The following is a 20,139-nucleotide window of genomic DNA, read 5'->3' on the forward strand; positions in this document are numbered from 1 at the left end:
CAGCATTCTACGTGCCTGTATTCAAAACCCTCCATAATGATGGCTGCATAATATTTCACCTTGTGATGGTACTATTTCCTGAGTGTTAAACACCTATGTTGCTTCCAAGATTTTGGTATTACAAAACTGCTGCAAGGAACATTCTTGCACGTAATCTCTGATCATTTCCTTAACATAAATCTCCTAGAATTGAGTTTACTGGGAAAAAGAATATGAACATTTTTTAGGCCCTTGTTCCAGACTGTAAAATGGCTTTCTAGAAAGGTTGTACTCACTTACATGTCTACCAGCAGGGCATATAAGTACCTATCTCTTCATACTTTCACCAACACTGAGTAATAACATTTTTAAAAAGTCTTTGCCGATTTGATAAGGGAAATGGTGCTTTGTTTTCACTTGTAGGACTTTGACCATAAAGGTGGATACACATTTTTTTTTTTTTTTGCGGTACGCAGGCCTCTCACTGTTCTGGCATCTCCCGTTGCGGAGCATGGGCTCCGGACGCGCAGGCCCAGCGGCCACGGCTCACGGGCCCAGCCACTCCGCGGCATGTGGGATCTTCCCGGACCGGGGCATGAACCCGCGTCCCCTGCATCAGCAGGCGGACTCTCAACCACTGCGCCACCAGGGAAGCCCGAGGATACACATTTTAAGCTAACTCTCTGTTAAACTCTCTGGGAACACGTGAGTTCCTGTATGCGAGGGGTCCCTATACTTTAGTTTTGCTTTCTTAAAATATTTTAAGTCTCTTTCCCTTAGTAACTGACATACTTGTAATAAAAGCTATGCTGGTTTATAATAGCATATAACTGAAAGAAGCAAATGTTTGTTTTTTTTAATGGACCTGTACGTACACATAAAAACATACACAGGGCTTCCCTGGTGGCGCAGTGGTTGAGAATCTGCCTGCTAATGCAGGGGACACGAGTTCGAGCCCTGGTCTGGGAGGATCCCACATGCCGCAGAGCAGCTAGGCCCGTGAGCCACAACTACTGAGCCTGCGAGCCTGGAGCCTGTGCTCTGCAACAAGAGAGGCCACAACAGTGAGAGGCCCGCGCACTGCGATGAAGAGTGGCCCCCGCTTGCCACAACTAGAGAAAGCCCTCACACAGAAACGAAGACCCAACACAGCAAAAATAAATAAATTAATTAATAAACTCCTACCCCCAACATCTAAAAAAAAATACACAAGTTTCCCCAGGCATGTGAGTAAATAAAGTATTCTGCCTCAAACCTAGCATATCACTTGGATATAGCTACATGTGTTAGTTCAATTTCGAAGTCATGCCCCCAACGTCAGTATAATTTTAACATTTTCCATTCAAGCTTAAGTGTCAGTTATAAGTCAGGATTCTGATTTTCCATCTTTTTTTCCCCCCTCAACCTGTTAGATAGGTCAGAGTTCTTAGTTACAAACTACAGAATCCACTCTGACTAGTTTAAGCAGAAAGGAAATTTATTGAAGAATATTAGACAGTTCCAGGATCTATTGAGACCCATAAAGCCAGGCTCTGAAGAAGCCAGAAGCATGGTGCAAGTACACTGGGAGCACTGCTCTGGCAAAAACACCACTGCTCCTACCCTGCAGAAGACAGCAATGCCCCCTGATCCTTGCCTTCCATTTGGAATTTCCAGGCTGCTGGTATCTCCCTTCCAACAGCCCCTAGAAGCCCATCAAAGAGAACAATGGGCTGGAGGGATTCGAGCTGCTCGATGGGGCCCCTCTGCAGTCTGCTGGTTTCTGCTGTCCAGGACAGCAGGACTGACATGCCCTATGTTGGATACCAGAAAGCACAGCGAAGTTTTCTGCATGTTTTGCTGGTTCTCACTCAACTTTCCAGTAGAATGTAAACTTTTAAGGGCAGAGACTGGCTCATCACTTTTAAGGAGTCACATACTGATTATTTATTAATTATCTGCTACATGCACCAACAGATATTTCTGAATGCCTACTCTGAATTTGCCATAGTGCTGGGTGCTGGGGATATAAACTGTGGACTAGATAGAAAAGCGTCTTCTCTCACAAGCTTACATTCCAGCCAGCACTGAGTGACAGCAAATATATAAACAATCATGATTTCAGGTGAGGCAAGGGGCAAGGCTACCTTCAATAGGGTGGTCAGAGAAGGTCTCCATGAGGGGCTGATGGTGGGAATAAAATGCTAAGGATGAGAAGGATCCAAGCATTTGAAGAGTTAGGGGAAGAACAGTCCTGGAAGAACGAATATCACACAAGGAGGAAACAGACTGACTCACTGGCTCTGGGGCTGGAGCATGATGAGCGAGCAGGGGAGTGAAATGCTTGCATTTTAATCAGAGCACATTGAGAAGCCACTGGAGGCTGTGAATGGCAGGGAGTGACAATATCTGGTACACATTTTGAAGGATCACTCTGGGTGGTGAGGGGAGAACACACCATAAGGGAGACAAACAGAAACATTAAGAAGGTGAGTAACCCAGCTGAAAGATGATGGTGGATTGGAGCAGGGTGGCCGAAAGAATGGGAGGTGGTCACATTTGGGATACGCCTCAGAGTTAGAATCAACAGGAATTACAGATTGGCTGTGGGAGGTGAGAGGAAGAGGAGGATCAAGGATGATGCCCAGATTTGGGGGCTTGAGCAATAGAGCAACTGATGCTGACAGTTACTGAGATGGGGAAGAGTGGTTGGGGGTGGGGCGGTTCGAGTTCACATTTTGACAGGTTCACATGTCGGTGTCTACGGGACTGGATGTGGTGAGTAGATAGTGACGTGCATCTGAGTGGAGCTCAGAGGAGAGGCCAGGTCTTGTGTTGCCCCACACTGAGCACTCTGAGAGGGGACATGAACTGTACCAGACACAGCTTGGAAGAAGGAGTTAACACAGAAGGTCTTATCGATCAGTCCTTGCGTGTCTCCAGGGGAGCCTGGCATCATAATTGACCCTTGACCTACCCCGGGGACTATGGCCCTCAGAAGGCTTTTTTATGTCTCTGATTGACCTTGTTGTTTTACGTATCTGTCCAGAGAAATGGGGCATGTTTGTACCAGTTCAGGGGGACCTCTCAGGAGTGTGTGAGAAGAGTCATGATGTACCTGCTTTCAATGCTGGAGTCCTGAGTTTTGTTTCATAAACACCTCAGACCCTGAGACTTGGCGGACTTTCCTGGGCACAGACATGTCACAGGTGTCCCTGTAGTTTGATGTGAGCTGCTCCTGTGTGGCCCTGGGTAGGGAAGAACTTGGAAGCCTGTGCCTGAGCGATGCGTATATTTTTCCCACTGCCTTTCTCTGTATCCTTTGCTGTAAGAAAACTTAGCTGTGACTAAAACCCACTGTTGAATCTTACGAGCCCTTCTAGTGAATCACCCAAGTTGAAGTGGTTGTGAGCCCCCCGAAACACAGCCTTTGCCCTCAAGGGGCTTAAGCTTTAGCTGAAGAGGAGAAAGGAAGAAACAAGAAGCAACAGTGACCCAAGCAGGACAATATATTTATATAGCATGGTCCGCCCGAGGACAGGGACTAAGTCTTTATTCATCTTTATATCCCCCAAAGAGGGCTGGGGAACTGCAAGGGCCTCAGTAAAAGTTTGCTGAACTTCACGCAAGAGGTGGAACTTCCTGGATGGTGAGGATTTTCAATAAGCTAAGAAGAGAGGGAAGGCCTGCCAATTGGAGAAAACAACTTGATGGAGGCCCAAAAGCAAGAACAGGCAGGGTTTGTTTGTAGAAAGCTGTCCTCTCAGTCTCCCTGCTCCACAATGCCTGGCTCAGTCACCAAACAGTGGGCATTTAATAAAGTCGGCCACTTGTTAGGTATCCGGGGCCCAAGTTTGCTGCCACACCTTCTCCAGCCTCCACCCCTGCTTTTCTGGGCAGCGCTAAGGATGAGAGGTGAGGGCACAGCTTATTCCTCCTGCACCCGCTCAAGTCACTTGCAAGAGAGTAAATTGCGGCTGAGATGTCTAGTTCCAAATCTTACTGCAGCACAGTTAGCTGGGCTGATCTCCCTGTGATTCTGAGATAAAATTCCAGATGGGACTACAATACCTCTATTAATCCTGAATTCCATGTCAGTTTCAAAATCAAAACTCCCAGAACTTAGGCATCTCTAATACAATCTTGCCCAATTCCCTGGGCAGCTTTCAAAAGAAATAGATTCATAACTTCTTCACTACAAGAGAGGCTCAGGTGAAGGGAGATATGGAGACCAAGGAAAAGAGAAGGCACTCTCAAAAATGGACCAAAACATTTCTGTCTGCATGAACAGGAAAGAGAATGGAAGGATGAGCACTTGGACTTTATAGAGATCATCGAATGCAACCGTTGCCCCTCCCCTCTAACAGATGAAGAAGAGATTTGTCTAGCATGGAAGCAACCTAAGTGTCCACCAACAGATGAATGGATAAAGAAGATGTGGCACATATATACAATAGAATACTACTCAGCCATAAAAAGAAACGAAACTGAGTTATTTGTAGTGAGTTGGATGGACCTAGAGTCTGTCATACAGAGTGAAGTAAGTCAGAAAGAGAAAAACAAACCCCATATGCTAACACATATATATGGAATCTAAAAAAAAAAGGTTCTGAAGAACTTAGGGGCAGGACAGGAATAAAGATGCAGACATGGAGAATGGACTTGAGGACACGGGGAGGGGGAAGGGTAAGCTGGGACGAAGTGAGAGAGTGGCATGGACATATATACACTACCAAACGTAAAATAGATAGCTAGTGGGAAGCAGCCGCATAGCACAGGGAGATCAACTCGGTGGTTTGTGACCACCTAGAGGGGTGGGATAGGGAGGGTGGGAGGGAGGGAGACGCAAGAGGGAGGAGATATGGGAACATATGTATATGTATAACTGATTCACTTTGTTATAAAGCAGAAACTAACACACCACTGTAAAGCAATTATACTCCAATAAAGATGTTAAAAAAAAAGAGAGAGAGAGAGATTTGTCTAGGACCACACAGCTGATCCAGGACCAGAACCCAGTTTTCCTATTTCCAGTCCAGTGCTTTACCACATTTTAGTGGGATTCAGCCCTATTTGGTAGTTCTACTGCCATAAGAATCATCCCCAAAGAAGGTGGATGCATTAAATTTCCAAATTAGCAACCATCCCTTGGTGAAGCACGTTAAGGGCCAGCACAGGGGAGGGGGGCAAGAGGCTCAGCCAAGGCAGCACAATTGCAAGGGCTAAGTGAGACATGTTTCTGACTGCTTTACAGGCTCTGCAGCCTCACTGCTTTTTTGCTTTGAGCCAAGTCACTCACGCTCTGTGTCATGGGGTGGGGGGTCAGGCAGGGAGAGGAGTGAACAAAACAGACTTTCGTGCCGGCAGAGGTGCGTGGCCAGACTATTAATCGACCAGCAAAGGGAAGGAGGTAATTGCAGATGCATATGACGGCAGCAGAAAGCCCTGGCCCGACCAGCATCCCTCCCACCCAAGGCCTGCCAGTTCACAGCAGCCGGTCAGAAAGCTCATGGCCATGAGAACAGGATAGGTTGCCAGAGTGGAATCTGCACATCAGCCTCTGCGCCCTGCCCAGACTTCTGACTCAGAGGTGGTGACGAAGAGGCTGGGTTGGTCCAGCAGCACAGTGAACCCAGACGACAGGCTGGCAGTGACTTCTTTGAGGACCGAAGTCACTTCCTGTTTGGGACCCCCAAACCCTGAGCTGCACTCCAACACAGCTCGGGCCTCCATGGAGGATCACAGGTGGCTTCTAGGCCAATCGCAAAAGTGTCAGAAAAAGCCTAGAAGTAGTTAAGGGAGCCTTAGATAAAGTCTGAAATGTGACGCCTCTACTGAGTACCAAATCCGAGAATGAATGAATTCAGGATTCAAATCACATTCTTACTCAATGCCTGAATCACTCTCACAAAACAAGACTTAGATTCAGCTCCTCTCAGGGCTTCAAATCCTCACTATAAAAAAGCATTATATTGTCATCACAGGAAATACCCCATAATTCTAGCTTAGGTGAGGTATGGCAGAGTTAGAAATAACTGGATTTGTACAGATAAGGGAATCGTATCCTTTAAACACTAAAACATTTAAACAGTATCTTTGATGACATGAAATATACGTGTATATATTACACGCTTCCCAGATTTCTTAATTCACTCGATGTTTTTCCAGCTAACTCAGAGTAATCAGAATCAACATGTTTTATTATGTTATGCCATTTTGTTTTTCTGTCTCTTTTCAGGATATCAGGCCTTCAGCCAGCACTTGCTCTGTCAGTATCTCTGAGCTTCTTCCCCCCCATCCCCCACTCCAACATCTCTTCCTGTTGCTTCTAACCTGTACAGCTAGGAACCAGATTACAAAACTCTTTATAGCTATGTTACAAGCAAGGCATTAGAAAATAAAGTGCCTTGGGGAATAAAGTTTGTGGCTTTAGTGCTATCTCTGTGTCTTTGAGGGAGTTTGTGGCTATTTCTTCTTTCCAGGTTTGGGGAAAATTTCCAGAGAGCAGAAGTTGCCAGAAACCTGGCCTGGGGTTAAGTGCTGTGCTACTGAATATTTGCCTGGGATCAGGCCAGGCCTCAAAATCCCCTGCGCCCACACCAACTCCCTGGCTCAGACAGCTCTGAGTGACAGAAAATTGGGAAGAATAACCAAGAATAAACATGAGGCCGTGCCAGATTCTTCTTTCAGAAAGTGAAGTGCTGACAAAGTAAGGGCAACATGGGCTTGGGGAATCTGCTCTAACCTCCAACAGAGGAGCATCCCTGCACTATCCCCAAAACTGTGAAGCACTGAGGAAATTAAAAACGTGAATTCTCAGAACTAGAACAAAAAAATCTTAAAATTTGTATGGAGACAAAAAAAGACCCCAAATAGCCAAAGCAATCTTGAGAAAGAAAAACGGAGCTGGAGTAATCAGGCTCCTGGACTTCAGACTATACTACAAAGCTACAGTCATCAAGGCAGTATGGTACTGGCACAAAAACAGAAATATAGATCAATGGAACAGGATAGCAAGCCCAGAGGTAAACCCACGCATCTATGGTCAAGTAATCTATGACAAAGGAGGCAAGGATATACAATGGAGAAAAGACAGTCTCTTCAATACGTGGTGCTGGGAAAACTGGACAGCTACATGTAAAAGAATGAAATTAGAACACTCCCTAACACCATACACAAAAATAAACTCAAAATGGATTAAAGACCTAAATGTAAGACCGGACACTGTAAAACTCTTAGAGGAAAACATAGGAAGAACACTCTTTGACATAAATCACAGCAAGATCTTTATTGACCCACCTCCTAGAGTTATGAAAATAAAAACAAAAATAAACAAATGGGACCTAATGAAACTTAAAAGCTTTTGCAGAGCAAAGGAAACCATAAACAAGACCAAAAGACAACCCTCAGAATGGGAGAAACTATTTGAAAATGAAGCAATGGACAAGGGATTAATCTCCAAAATATACAGACAGCTCATGCAGCTCAATATCAAAAAAACAAACAACCCAATCCAAAAATGGGCAGAAGACCTAAATAGACATTTCTCCAAAGAAGATATATAGATTGTCAACAAACACATGAAAGAATGCTCAACATCACTAATCATTAGAGAAATGCAAATTAAAACCACAGTGAAGTATCACCTCACACTGGTCAGAATGGCCATCATCAAAAAGTCTACAAACAATAAATGCTGGAGAGGGTGTGGAGAAAAGGGAACCCTCTTGCACTGTTGGTGGGAATGTAAATTGATACAGCCACTATGGAGAACAGTATGCAGTATGGAGGCTCCTTAGTAAACTAAAAATAGAACTACCATACGACCCAGCAATATACCCTGAGAAAACCATAATTCAAAAAGACACATGCACCCCAGTGTTCATTGCAGCACTCTTTACCATAGCCAGGTCACAGAAGCAACCTAAATGTCCATCGACAGATGAATGGATAAAGAAGACATGGCACATATATACAATGGACTATTACTCAACCATAAAAAGGAATAAAATTGGGTCATTTGTAGAGACGTGGATGGATCTAGGGCCTGTCATACAGAGTGAAGTAAGTCAGAAAGAGAAAAGTAAATATCGTATATTAACGTATATACATGGAATCTAGAAAAATGGTACAGATGAACCTGTATGCAAGGCAGAAATAGAGGCACAGACATGAAGAACAAACGTACGGACACCAAGCGGGGAGGGTGGGGTGGGATGAATTGGGAGATTGGGATTGACATATATGCACTATTATGTATAAAACAGATAACGAATGAGAACCTGCTGTATAGCACAGGCAACTCCACTTAATGCTCTGTGGTGACCTAAATGGAAAGGAAATCCAAAAAAGAGGGGATATATGTGTACATACAGCTGATTCACTTCTCTGTACGGCAGAAACTTGCAAAGCATTGTAAAGCAACTATACTCCAATAAATAAATAAGTAAATAAAACACGTGCGTACACAGATTTTACCAGAAAAATAGAAACAAAAATAAATAAACATAAAAAGGTGAATTCTCATGCTTAGGCAGATCCAGAGAGAAACCCAATGACATAAAAAAAATGCACTAATCAATTTTTAAGCACATGATACCTTATTGTTAACTATAGGCACTACATTGTACTGCAGATCTCTGGAACTTTCTCATCTTGTACTATATATCTGTAACTTTATACCTATTGAACACCAACCCCCTCCCCATATCCCCATCCCCCCATCCCCTGGCAACCACCATCCTTACTTCTGACTATTTTAGATGCCTCATATAAGAGGAATCATGCAGTACCTGTCCTCCTGTGACTGACTTAGTTCACTTAGCATAATGTCTTCTAGGTCCATTCACGTATCCAAACTCACCAAATTACATATATTAATTATTTGCAGTTTTTTTTTTCTTTTTTCGTTACGCAGGCCTCTCACCGCTGCAGCCTCTCCCGTTGCAGAGCACAGGCTCTGGACGTGCAGGCTCAGCGGCCATGGCTCACGGGCCCAGCCGCTCCACGGCATGTGGGATCCTCCCGGACCGGGGCACGAACCCATGTCCCCTGCATCGGCAGGAGGACTCTCAACCACTGCGCCACCAAGGAAGCCCTATTTGCAGTTTTTTACATACCAATTACACCTCAGTGAAGCTGGAGAAAAAATAACTAAGCCATGGGCTCTACGTTCCAGCCAAACAAAAATGCACTCATCAGAAGTAAGGTAAATAAAGTGAATTTTGAAGTTTCTTAACTATGGTAATACTTGAGATCTTTGAGGTCTTTCTTTAAAATCCTGGGAGAAAAACAACACATGCAATTTATAATGTAGTACCAATAGCCGTCATGTGTTCCATGTTTTTACAATTTAGAAACCATTTTCATAGTCAATACTTCATTTGATAAACTGCAGAGAAGGCCAATCTCTCTCGCATCCTCAGTCATCACTTGTTACTTTAAGAAGCAACATTTGAAATTTTCTACTGTCTATAATATTATTGACAGCTAAATCCCTACTGTGTCCACATACTCTGTAGACGAGGATTACCACAGGGTCCTGCTGGGAGAGCTGGGTCAGGCCCCAAAGGCCCAGCTACGCACAAGATATAAAAGGAGGATTGCCTAGATGCTGGGGTCCCTGCCTTCTGGGGACCTATAACCCCAGAGTCCTGCCTCTACCAGACCATTAGCACCCACACAATGCAGAGCAGTCTCCTTCAGCCTGTCCCAGTGTCCTTTTTAGCCCAGGATGGAGGTAATAATGCAGAATCCACAGGTCAGCATTTGATTACTTTGGCCTGGACATCAAACAACCAGCAGGATGATGACAAGGTTCATCTCTGAAACTTGATTTGACCATTCTTAAGACAGAAGGGATAAAACTTGCCTCTACCTAGTTCCCAGATATTTGGAGATGATAAATGAAGTACTACAATGACATATTTTAGTTTTTAAGGTGAATTACTTTGAAGTCCTTGGAAAGGTCACAGAAGTCTGAGAGAGTCTAACTGGCTCAAAGTTAAATATCTTCGATCACTTAGCAGTTTTACTAGAAATCACACACAACATCTCAAACTAAAGATATGGAAAAGAGACAAAAGCTTAGGTTTTGATATTGGGAAGTAGGAGGAAACTTAGTGAGGAAAGTGTCAATCAACAGCAGGAGTATGAAACAGGAAGAGGAAGACATGAAGAAGTCAAAGTGAAGAATTAAAATTTTGTTCCTGGGAAAGAAAGGGGGGAATGTAAACAGCAACCATCGAATGATGTTTTCCCATAAAGAAAACACAAAGAAATTTTTAAAAGTGGTTCAATCTGGAATAACTGATAAACAATTTAAAACACATCATAAAGGACATAATGCTTATATGCGTGAAATACATTTAAATGGAAAACTCCAACCAAAGTGAATGCTGTACCTGAGTCTTAGAAATCTTTTAACCATAATGAGTTTGGCAGTGATTCTAGAAGGTAAGGGGATGTGATTTGTATCTCAGAACTGTCTATTTGGGTGAGTCTCATCCAGATTCAAGCTAACAAGACTCACACAGAGTATCACAATGAAGCCAAAGGAGAGAAAGGAAAAACTAATCATCCTGCCCCTCTTTCAGATACAGCCCTGCCTAACCCCTACCTCCTTATGTTGCTGCCCCTTCACACCCTTCTAAGCCAACCAGCTAACCAGCCAAGCAGTCACCCTGAGGCTAACTTACTTACTTTCTGCAGGGCCTACCCTGCACAAAGGTACACATGCCAGAGGCAAGGAAGCTGAGCTGCAATTCTGGCAGATGTGCACTCCTTGGATTGGTCTACACTGATTCCAGCCACCCCCTTCCTCTGGAAGACGCTAAAAGCAGTAAGAGTAAATTACTATTTCCTTAGTTTGCTCACACCTGTGATTCCAAGGGAAAATAACAACAACAGAAGAAAATTGTTGCAAGGGCTGGGCAACCGAAGTCACCAAGTACCACAGGATCGATTTTTGTACACACACACACACACACACACACACACACACACACACACACTAGTACACTCTAGTGGTTATGGTTCAGCTAAACACGCTAAGTCAGGACAGGAGAAGGCAACCACCTTTTTACTCTCAGGTCCCTTCTGGGAATTTGGTCCTCACTTCTAGTGAGAGATCTGGAAATGGCTCCACTGGTCATCCTCCTCCTGGGAGAAGGACCACCTTAACTGTGGAAAACTTGGCTTTGGGAGGGGAGTGAGTTCCCTATCTCAGTGATACTCCTGGACACTTGGGGAATTCTGCTCCCTCAATCTTGGCAGAGGGCTTGCCGTAAATTAATTTATGGTGACTCAACCCTGGGGCAGTAGGACCACTAGAGACATGGACAGCCTGCCCCAACCTTGTGAGAACTTCATAAACACAACTCTTGCACTTTCTCATCAAACACTCCCACAGCTCCAGTCAGACCTGGAACCTGGGACTAGAGTGACAAAGGTGTCTGACCTGGGGGCAACTCTTCTGTTCATATGAGTGTGACTCTCAGGACAGAGCAGAAGTGAGAATGTGTGCTTCATGGTGAGCGACGAGGGAGGACAAGGAAAAGGACCGTACCTGTCAAACAGGTGAGCGCTGCCTGTCCTGTCCCCTTTCTTTAGATAAAACAAGCATTGTCTGTCAGGTTGGAGAGCTGGTTTGGTGTTCACAGTCCAGTCTGTTACAGAATTAGAAAATCAGCATCACTCATACATTCCCTGAGAGTGGGGTGGGAAGTTAAGGGTCAGTTGGTACCCAGGGGATGTAGCAGAGACTGTTAACAGCCACCAAATACACCAAGTATGCTTCTAAGTACCCCTTGCAGTTAGATTGGGGCGAAGTGATTGGTTCCTGCCACTGAAATATGTGAAGTGATGTGTGTCAGGGCTGGGATGAGGCAACTAAGGCATATGGGCTTCCAGCTGTCTTTTCCTCTGCCATGATGCCCTTGGAGGCCACGTGTGCCAGATGGCATTGCAACAAGATTAAAGAGAGCCAACCAGTCTGCATCAAACCTTATTTACGTGAGCAACAAATAATTCTGTGTTGTTTATTTGTTACTGCATCAGAGTCTACCCTATCCTGACTAATACAGGAGCCAAAGTAGCGGCCCATCCCCAATGCCAGAGACTTTAGTGCACTAAGTTTAACCTAGTCACACTCACAAACTCTGTGAGGATGATTGGATCTCACATGTTTTCCAAGACTTTCTTCAACAAAACATTGTCTCTGAGGGAGGATGGTTCAGCCTAAAACAGTAACTTCAAGTGTAAAGGCCACCTTTCCCAAGGCATGTATCTTCAAAATATCATAAAGCATCCAAAACTCATTCAATGGCTCATGAAATCTCTTCCCAGGCACCTATAACCTCCTGCTGTTTCCCATTTTACTAACATCACTGGACACAAATGCTGGCTTATAGCCTCTATAAACAGAAGTTCCTCATAAATTCAGGTTCCCATAAAAATCAAACAAGAGAAAAGTGAAAAAAGAGCCACCAGTAAGTTTCTCTCTGTCGAGACCATCTCAGTTTCGTGAGGGCCCTGGCTCAATTCACTTTTAAAGTTTGGAATAGGAAAGAAGAGGAGCTTCCCTCACTCACTGTCTCTAAAATGTCTGGATCTCTCTTGGAGAGCCAGTAAGGCCAGCATGAGGTAGGAGGCACATCGCTTTAAAGCTTGAACTGAAAGGGCTGGGGATGCTTCTGGCTGGGCACTCTTCACAAGCTGCTGAAAGCCCTACCTTTCAGAGCACCTATCTACTCAGATGACAAGGACCCCGTATATGACTACTTGTTGCACATGACCAAAACGTGTCTTTAAAAACACGTCTTTCAGGTCTTCCCTGGTGGCGCAGTGGTTGAGAGTCCGCCTGCCGATGCAGGGGCCACAGGTTCGTGCCCCGGTCTGGGAAGATCCCACATGCCGCAGAGCGGCTGGGTCTGTGAGCCATGGCCGCTGAGCCTGCGCGTCCGGAGTCTGTGCTCCGCAACAGGAGAGGCCACAGCAGTGAGAGGCCCGTGTACCGCAAAAAACAAAAACAAAAACAAAAACAAAAAAAACACGTCTTTCAAAGGCAGGTCACATTATCAGTGTAAGTTTGAGAAATTACACACATATATTTTTCTCAGGCTGGGACTGGATGGAAATGTTCATGTATTCAACCCCTAAGAGAAGGCCTGTCTGGTGGTTAAGGGCTGCACAAAAGCCATGGCCTGGGCCCGTGCTCCGCACCCGGAATCTTCTGGTGGGAGGGGATGGTCAGAGAAGTCCTTACTCTCTGACCCAGAAGGCCTCTTCTGAGCATTGCCCAATGCTCCTGTTATACAACATGCAAAATAAATAACCAACCTTAAAAGTCAGGCAGCCAAAACTCTACTCAATAATAAGCCCTTTTACAAGCTGCTTATCACTTGCCAAAATCAGCTCCAGAGGAACACCAGGAACTCTGAATTCTATTGTTCTTATGAACTACTTGAGGAATATAGACAAGCTTCACTGGCTTTATTGGTTTTCTAAGAGACAAAAGACAAAGGTTTTCATCTACCCATACTCTGACCTTGACCTCAAGAATGTAAATATAGCCCCATCCCACCATCTCAGAGAGGTCCCTATTACAAGTGTGAGTTAGAAAGGGGTCCTGATCTTTTCTTAGAAAACACGCTGCTCTCTGCTTTCCCTCTCACCTGATTGTTGGGGTGAAGAAGGGAAGATAAATGCCAACCTTTTCAGAAAATTCACTGGGAGGGAGGGAGAGGGCAGGACAGAGGCATATGGAATGCAGTCTTCTGCCTGCGAGGGCCCTCTGGCTTAACTACAAAAGCAAAGAGGAGTTTTGCTCAAGGAAAACCGTTCAAAACCATTTTTGGTACACTTAGGTTGGCCTGATGATACATTGTTATTGGCCCAGAATGGTTTCTCTGGGTTTCCAAATACACGGTGGAACCTCTCGTTAAGGGGTCTTGTTAAAGAAATTGATGGGAGAAATCTGTTATAAAACTCATTTCTGAATTGAACCACAAAAGGGATTTTGATACCCATTTGGCATTTTTTTTTTTTTTTTTTTTTTTTTTTGCGGTACACGGGCCTCTCACTGTTGTGGCCTCTCCCATTGTGGAGCACAGGCTCTGGATGCGCAGGCTCAGCGGCCATGGTTCACGGGCCCAGCCACTCTGCAGCATGTGGGATCTTCCCGGACTGGGGCACGAACCCGCGTCCCCTGCATCGGCAGGAGGACTCTCAACCACTGCGCCACCAGGGAAGCCCCATTTGGCATTCTTATTCCAGGATCCTCAACCCACAGATGCAAAGCTCAGGATGTATCTGCTCTAGAAAACCTTACTGCCCTCCCATTTCCCCTCATTGCCCCCTTCCTCCTCCAGGCTCTATACATACTGACTTGTTGCCTTCACTAGCCGAGAGGTCTTCTTAGAGCAGGAACCAAGCCGTACTCCCCTCTGCATCTCTATTGTCTAGCACAGTCCACGGAACATGGTACGTGTTTATTAAATCATTTAATTAACGATAAGATTAATAATAAATATAGTTAATATCCGAATGTTCAGTAACCGTGTTTAACTTCCTATATTTTTTCTCATTTTCCAGATGAGGAAGCTGAGGCAATGAGGGGTTAAGAAGCTAATAAGTGGCTAAGCAACGACACAAACTAGGCCATCAGGCTCTAGAACCTTCATTCTTAACCGCTACGTGGAGCAGTACACAGCAATAAATAAGTGAGCTGATGAAGGGGCTATACACATATGAAACCGTTAAACATGAACCTGGTTTAGTCACACAAAAATGTATTAGGCACCTAGCACTCTGTGCCAAGCCCAGTGCTAACATAAGGGCATCATCTTATTCCTCAAGGAGAAGAGAGACAAATAACAAAAGCTTATTGAGCACTTACTACATGCTGGGCACTGTTCTAAGTACTTCACACACATTCTTTCCTCTTTACAAAATCCCTATGAGGGCACTACTACTACTATTATTTTATATTGAGATAAGACAGGTGAGAAACTGAGGCACAAGGAGATTAAGCAATTTGCAAGAAGCACTATTTAAACCCAAGCAGCCTAGCTCCAGAGCCCGTGCTCTTATCCACTACACTCTGCCGCCTTTTCTGTTTACAACCACACACAACTCAGTGTAACGTGCGAGAAGAGAGAAAGAGAAAAAGTGGTATAGAAACTCAGGGAAGGAAATGGCTCATTTTGCCTGAGACGGGGCTCACAGAAGGCTCTGCAGAACAAGTGACACTTGAGCTGGGCCTTGAAGACATGAGAATCGGAAACAAGTTCAAATAAAAACAGGATATGGAGACCAGTAAAACTTGTATGTGTTTTCAAGGCCATCACTACTAAAACACAGAGCTAAGAAGCAAGCCTGGCCCGACAATGGCTTCTGCTGCTGAGGCCACTTCTTGCCAAGGAACAGGGATGTCATTCGTGGAACTGTGACCTGAATTTTTATGTCACTTTTCCCACTTGGTTCAAACTCTACCTAGGGTTTTGTCATGCTCACAGTACCTATAGAAATTTCTTTTCCTCTCCCTTCCCTAGATAATAAGAGATAATAATGTTTCTGGAAGCGGATCTACAGGCTGTCTTCAGTGTAACTGAGGCCAGATCCTTCAAGGTTGGCAAAGGAGGCTGGAAACACCCAGTGAACAAGGGGGATGGCTAGAGCTCATGGTCCCAACCATTTCCACACGTGCAGATACTCTCCCTTTCCCTAACTGCAGAGGGTCTGAGTCCAGTTTTATGAAAGGATGCCCACGGGTTTCCTTAGAGTTTGTTCCAGTCAAACCCACTGGCAACTTCCCCTCCCTCAACATCTAGCTTCTCTGAGGATTACTGGCTACTATGCCCAGAAATGCATGTGACTACGGACTAGTGAACGCCTACGGACTAGTGACCGCCAACGACGAGTGAGTACTCCTGGGGCAATCGTTCCATTATTTCTCCCATTCTGAGTTTATTTTTGTGGATGGTGTGAGGGAGTGTTCTAACTTGGATTGGTTTACATGTGGCTGTCCAGCTTTCCCAGCACCACTTGCTGAAGAGACTGTCTTTTCCCCATCGTATATTCTTGCCCCCTTTGTCGAAGGTGAATTGACCGTAGGTGCGTGGGTTTACCTCTGGGCTCTATTTCTCCCATTCTGATACCTTCTTTTGACCCCCTCTCCCACACACCATTCCAGTTACTGCCTCATCTCCCTCCTCTTCTTGACAGCAAAACTCTTCAAAAGATTTGTCTATATTCCCCGTGTACAATTTTCCTCTTCCCCTTCTCCCTTGAACCCACTCCAATCAAGCTTTTGTCCACTGAAAAGGCCTTTATCCGGGCCACTACTGGCCTCTATGTTGCTAGAGTCCACTGAATATTCTCAGTCCTCATCTTGCTTGGCCAACCAGAAGCACTTCTCACAGCTGATCATCCCCCCTTCCTGGAAGCACCTTCTTCACGTGGCTTCCGGGGCACCATTCTCTTCTGGTTTTCTTTCCATCTTCCTGGCCACTCCTTGTCAGTCTCCTTTTCGGGTTCCTCATTGTCTTCCAAACCTCTGGCTGTGGGAGTGCCCCAGGGTGGGTTCCATGGTCCCCTTCTCTTAACTATCCTTACTCCCAGTGATTTCATCCATCTCACAGCTTTAAATACTATCTAGATGCCTATGACTCAAGAATGTTTATCTCCAGCCCTAACCACGCCTGTGAGTGCCAGGCTCATACATCCCACAGCTCACTCCTCATCTCCACTTAGATGTCTTAACTGGCATCTGAAATTCAACATATCCCAAAGTCAACTTCCAATATACTCCCAACCTTGTCTACCCACAGTCTTTATCACTGCAGTTAGTGGCAACTCCATCGTTCCAGCTGCTCAGGATGAAAACCTTGGCATCGTCTCGAACAGAAACACTGTGTTATACAACTCCAGAGGGCACGAGCCACATTTTATGCAATGCTATTGGTGTTATGTAACATGGTGACCCTGTTTTCCTTGATTCCTCATTCACATCCCACATCTGATCTGTTACCAAATCCAATTGGCTCTACCTTCAAGATATACCCCAAAATCCAACAACTTCTCCCAAATTCCACTGTTACCAGCCTGGCCCAAGCTTATCCCCTTAAACATAACGTATTATCCAAAAAACAAGAGTGATCCTTTTAAAACATGTCAGATCACATCATTCTTACTCAAAAACCCCCACTGCTTCCCATCTCACTCATAGTAAAAATCAAAGTTCTTACAATGGCCTTCAAGACCTTGCATTATTTGTTCTTTTTAGCACTTATCCCTATCTAATATACTACATATTATTATCTATCTAACTTATTTATTATCTGTTGCCCACATATGAAATAAGCTCCATGAGGCCAGAGACTTGGTCGGTCTTGTTCACAGATGAAGCCTCAGCATCTATAACAATATCTGACACAAAGCATATGCTCAGTATATATCTGTAGAAGAAATAAAAGATTGGCAAGAGGGAAATCTTTACACATGGGCCAGAATCATACCAAAACCCAATATAGCAAGTGAAATGGCATTTGGGCCAACTGGTGCTGAGACTAAGTCAAGTCCCAAGAGATGTTATGTGTAGTTCCTACTTCCTATTACTTGTTTTCCCATTGCTTTGATATTTTGCCTGGTGAAGTTTCCTTTCTTTTGCCTCTAAAGAAAAAAAAATTGACCTAGCTATAGTAAGGAGCTCCCCCTGGTGGAAGCAGCTCCATCAAAGCAATGGCAAAGAAAATCATAGAAAACAGGCTTTAAGTTACAAAGGAGATCGCTGGAGACAAAGGAGTGACTCCAGCATTTCACAGGAAAAGTCCTTACTAGAAACAAGAGAAACTAAAGATTAGATTCAAGGTACATGGGGGAACTTATCAACTTATTTTACTGCTGAACCTCTTTTGCATCTGATGATGAGAAAGAAAATAATTCATTTAAAGTTGAACAACCTAAGTACCTTCCCTCAAGGAATTTAAAATCTGGTAGAGGAGGTAAGTCATGAATACAAATAAGTACAGGGGCTTCCCTGGTGGTCCAGTGGTTAAGACTCCACGATTCCACTACAGGAGGCACAGGTTCAATCCCTGGTCAGGGAACTAAGATCCCACATGCCACTCAGCCAAAACAAAAAAACAAACAAACAAATAAGTACAAAGCAATGAGTATAACTGTGAAAGAGTGAATGGGGGCTAAATAAAAGGAATAAACTAAGAGCTATGACTTACCTAGGAAAAAGAAGGATTACTTTAGGCTGAGTAAATCCAGGAAGACAACTTGGAGGAGGTGGTTCTTGAGCTGAGCCTTGAAAAACAGACACATTTTTATTGAGCATAAATGTAGGGAAGGGCACATCAACCCAAGTTGACCAACGGGACCCTGTAAAGGTGACAATTTGAGTGACAACACAGAATTCAAACTCTCTTCAAAAGAGCAGAGAGGGATTCTCAAGAGAAAACTCCTTGGCAGAGGCAGACACAGGAGGGAACCAAAGAAAGCTCCTTTCCTTGTTTTCCCTTGGGTGAGAGAAACACTATTAAAAACTATAGAGGAAAAAAAAGATAAAATACAATCTCCACGATAAATGGTCCAGCTTCCATACTAGAGGATTTAGAATCCACAAAACTAATGAAAAAGCCCATATAGACATGCAGGGTCTATTCTGTTCTATATTTTATCTGAAGGTAATGTGCAGAGAACATCCTTTCAAATGAGGCTCGTCTCCCTTCTATTCCCTCCTGTGCAATGTCCTTCCTGTGGAGATGTCAAAATGCATGCTGAATCCATCCACCCCTCTCAATTTCCACTGCCATCCCCCTAGTCTGAGCCACCATCATCTCTCCCCTGGTCTAGTGCCACAGTCTCCTGACTGGTCCCCCCACTTATAGTCCGGCCCCTCTTTAAGCCACGCTGCACACGGCAGTCAGATCACCTAGGGATATTTGGGGGTGAGGTAAATAACTCATGTTTCATTTTCTTTTTTTAAATTTATTTTTATTTATTATTTACTTATTTATTTGGCTGTGCCAGGTCTTAGTTGTGACACGTGGCATCTTCATTGCTGCGTGTGGGATCTGTAGTTGAGGCATGCGAACTCTTAGTTGTGGCCTCTGGGATCTAGTTCCCTGACCAGGGATCAAACCTGGGCCCCCTGCATTGGGAGCGCGGAGTCTTAGCCACTGGACCACCAGGGAAGTCCCTCATGCTTCATTTTCAACTTTTCATTTTGGAAGTACAGACGATGAAAAAAGTGGCAAAATAGCACAAAGAATTCTCATATACCTTTCACTCAGATTCTCCAAATGTTAACATCTTCCATAACCACAGTACAATATTATAAATCAGGAAATTAACGTTCATACAACACTATAACCTAATCAACAGACTATTTGCTTTTCTCCAATTGCCCCAACAATGTCCTTTTTCTAGTCTAGGATCACACCTGTCTCCTTCAGCTCCTTTAATCTGGCATAGTTCACTAGTCTTTTTTTTTTTTTTTTTGGTCTTTCATTACCATGACACTTTTGAAAAATACTGACTGGTTTCAATTTTGGGTTTGTCTGATGGTTCCTCGTGACTCAATTTAGATTATTTGTTTTGGCAAGAATACTACAGATGTGATGTTGTGTCCTTCTCAGTGCATCCTACCAAGAGGCACATGGTATCAGTTTGTTCCACAACTATTGATCTTAACTCTGATCATTTGGTTAATGTGGTGTCTGCCAGGTTTCTCCCCAGTGAAGTTACTATCTTGCCCTTTGTAACGAATAAGCATTTTGTGGGGAGATACTTTGAGACTATAAACACATATACTGTTTTTCATCATACTTTTGTCCATTTTGTGGAGAAAAGGGAACCCTCTTGTGCTGTTGAGTGGGATTGTAAACTGGTGCAGCCACTATGGAAACAGTATGGAGGTGCCTAAAAAATTAAAAATAGAACTGCCATATGATCCAGCAATTTCACTTCTGGGTATTTATGTGAAGAAAACAAAAACTATAATTTGAAAAGATATATGCACGCCCATGTTCATTGCAGCATTTACAATAGCCAAGATATGGAAGCAGGGCTTCCCTGGTGGCACAGTGATTGAGAGTCCGCCTGCCAACGCAGGGGACACGGGTTCGTGCCCCGGTCCGAGAGGATTCCACATGCCGCGAAGCGGCTGGGCCC

At 44.3% G+C, this 20,139-nt stretch overlaps 1 long non-coding RNA gene across 8 annotated transcripts in view; it reads right to left on the minus strand.

Moving 5' to 3' along the window:
* LOC308608502 overlaps positions 1-20,139 on the minus strand; it is an 82,405-nt gene that overhangs the window by 55,453 nt on the left and 6,813 nt on the right. For 7 of the 8 annotated variants that reach the window (XR_014014176.1, XR_014014177.1, XR_014014179.1 and 4 more), the window contains one exon: positions 18,195-18,270. This is a non-coding gene — a long non-coding RNA (uncharacterized lncRNA). Of the gene's footprint in view, positions 1-11,524; positions 11,625-18,194; positions 18,271-20,139 lie in introns of all 8 variants that reach the window. The other variant, XR_014014178.1, reaches the window with a different exon arrangement.

The sequence above is a fragment of the Mesoplodon bidens genome (genome assembly GCF_964165515.1).
Source record: "Mesoplodon bidens genome assembly, chromosome: X".
Taxonomy (NCBI): domain Eukaryota; kingdom Metazoa; phylum Chordata; class Mammalia; order Artiodactyla; family Ziphiidae; genus Mesoplodon; species Mesoplodon bidens.